Below are 2,603 nucleotides of genomic sequence, written 5' to 3'. Positions count from 1 at the left end.
TCTAAGTCCCACCGCCAAGAGGAAACTTTTTCCGTATCGGTCCTAGACGATTTTCGACGTGATATCACTGTATATAGACGGTTTCTAACAATATATATCATAACACCAAACTCGCTACAATTATTATTTATCGAGTTATTAGCAAATAATGGACGGATGTGCTACTCCGTCGGACGTTCGACGAAAATTTTTCTAAGTCCCACCGCCAAGAGGAAACTTTTTCCCTATCGGTCCTAGACGATTTTCGACGTGATATCACTGTAATATAGACGGTTTCTAACAATATATATCATAACACCAAACTCGCTACAATTATTATTTATCGAGTTATTAGCAAATAATGGACGGAATGTGCTAACACCGTCGACAAAACTCTGAAATTTTTCTAAGTCCCACCGCTAAGAGGAAACTTTTTCCGTATCGGTCCTAGACGATTTTCGACGTGATATCACTGTAATATAGACGGTTTCTAACAATATATATCATAACACCAAACTCGCTACAATTATTATTTATCGAGTTATTAGCAAATAATGGACGGATGTGCTACTCCGTCGGACGTTCGACGAAAATTTTTCTAAGTCCCACCGCCAAGAGGAAACTTTTTCCGTATCGGTCCTAGACGATTTTCGACGTGATATCACTGTAATATAGACGGTTTCTAACAATATATATCATAACACAAACTCGCTACAATTATTATTTATCGAGTTATTAGCAAATAATGGACGGATGTGCTACTCCGTCGGACGTTCGACGAAAATTTTTCTAAGTCCCACCGCCAAGAGGAAACTTTTTCCCTATCGGTCCTAGACGATTTTCGACGTGATATCACTGTAATATAGACGGTTTCTAACAATATATATCATAACACCAAACTCGCTACAATTATTATTTATCGAGTTATTAGCAAATAATGGACGGATGTGCTACTCCGTCGACAAACTCTGGAAATTTTTCTAAGTCCCACCGCCAAGAGGAAACTTTTTCCCTATCGGTCCTAGACGATTTTCGACGTGATATCACTGTAATATAGACGGTTTCTAACAATATATATCATAACACCAAACTCGCTACAATTATTATTTATCGAGTTATTAGCAAATAATGGACGGATGTGCTACTCCGTCGGACGTTCGACGAAATTTTTCTAAGTCCCACCGCCAAGAGGAAACTTTTTCCCTATCGGTCCTAGACGATTTTCGACGTGATATCACTGTAATATAGACGGTTTCTAACAATATATATCATAACACCAAACTCGCTACAATTATTATTTATCGAGTTATTAGCAAATAATGGACGGATGTGCTACTCCGTCGACGTTCGACGAAAATTTTCTAAGTCCCACCGCCAAGAGGAAACTTTTTCCGTATCGGTCCTAGACGATTTTCGACGTGATATCACTGTAATATAGACGGTTTCTAACAATATATATCATAACACCAAACTCGCTACAATTATTATTTATCGAGTTATTAGCAAATAATGGACGGATGTGCTACTCCGTCGGACGTTCGACGAAAATTTTTCTAAGTCCCACCGCTAAGAGGAAACTTTTTCCGTATCGGTCCTAGACGATTTTCGACGTGATATCACTGTAATATAGACGGTTTCTAACAATATGTATCATAACACCAAACTCGCTACAATTATTATTTATCGAGTTATTAGCAAATAATGGACGGATGTGCTACTCCGTCGACAAAACTCTGGAAATTTTTCTAAGTCCCACCGCCAAGAGGAAACTTTTTCCCTATCGGTCCTAGACGATTTTCGACGTGATATCACTGTAATATAGACGGTTTCTAACAATATATATCATAACACCAAACTCGCTACAATTATTATTTATCGAGTTATTAGCAAATAATGGACGGATGTGCTACTCCGTCGACAAAACTCTGGAAATTTTTCTAAGTCCCACCGCTAAGAGGAAACTTTTTCCGTATCGGTCCTAGACGATTTTCGACGTGATATCACTGTAATATAGACGGTTTCTAACAATATATATCATAACACCAAACTCGCTACAATTATTATTTATCGAGTTATTAGCAAATAATGACGGATGTGCTACTCCGTCGACAAAACTCTGGAAATTTTTCTAAGTCCCACCGCCAAGAGGAAACTTTTTCCCTATCGGTCCTAGACGATTTTCGACGTGATATCACTGTAATATAGACGGTTCTAACAATATATATCATAACACCAAACTCGCTACAATTATTATTTATCGAGTTATTAGCAAATAATGGACGGATGTGCTACTCCGTCGGACGTTCGACGAAAATTTTTCTAAGTCCCACCGCCAAGAGGAAACTTTTCCCTATCGGTCCTAGACGATTTTCGACGTGATATCACTGTAATATAGACGGTTTCTAACAATATATATCATAACACCAAACTCGCTACAATTATTATTTATCGAGTTATTAGCAAATAATGGACGGATGTGCTACTCCGTCGGACGTTCGACGAAAATTTTTCTAAGTCCCACCGCCAAGAGGAAACTTTTTCCGTATCGGTCCTAGACGATTTTCGACGTGATATCACTGTAATATAGACGGTTTCTAACAATATATATCATAACACCAAACTCG

Source organism: Halictus rubicundus, unplaced genomic scaffold, assembly GCF_050948215.1.
Source record: "Halictus rubicundus isolate RS-2024b unplaced genomic scaffold, iyHalRubi1_principal scaffold1332, whole genome shotgun sequence".
NCBI classification, from domain to species: Eukaryota; Metazoa; Arthropoda; class Insecta; order Hymenoptera; family Halictidae; genus Halictus; species Halictus rubicundus.
This window is presented reverse-complemented; position numbering follows the sequence as displayed.